At 53.6% G+C, this 263-nt stretch overlaps 1 protein-coding gene across 1 annotated transcript in view; it reads right to left on the bottom strand.

Moving 5' to 3' along the window:
* The window catches only part of CPAMD8 (C3 and PZP-like, alpha-2-macroglobulin domain containing 8), a 94,933-nt gene that overhangs the window by 11,301 nt on the left and 83,369 nt on the right, over nt 1–263 (bottom strand). The window lies entirely within an intron of this gene.

A 263-nucleotide genomic window follows, 5' to 3' on the forward strand; every position in this document is an offset into this window, starting at 1 on the left:
TACTAGAGTGGGTTGCCATGCCCTCCTCCAGGGGATCTTCCCAACCCAGGGATCAAACCCAGGTCTCCCACATTGCAGGCAGATTCTTCATCAGCTGAGCCACCAAGGAAGCCCAAGAATACTGGAGTGCAGAGCCTATCCCTTCTCCAGGGGATCTTCTCGACCCAGAAATTAAACCAGAGTCTCCTGCATTGCAGGCAGATTCTTTACCAGCTGGGCTACCAGGGAAGTGCTCCTTGGCTATAAATTTCGCCCCCCACCTT

Source organism: Bison bison, unplaced genomic scaffold (assembly GCF_000754665.1).
Source record: "Bison bison bison isolate TAMUID 2011002044 unplaced genomic scaffold, Bison_UMD1.0 scf7180017864221, whole genome shotgun sequence".
Classification (NCBI taxonomy): Eukaryota; Metazoa; Chordata; class Mammalia; order Artiodactyla; family Bovidae; genus Bison; species Bison bison.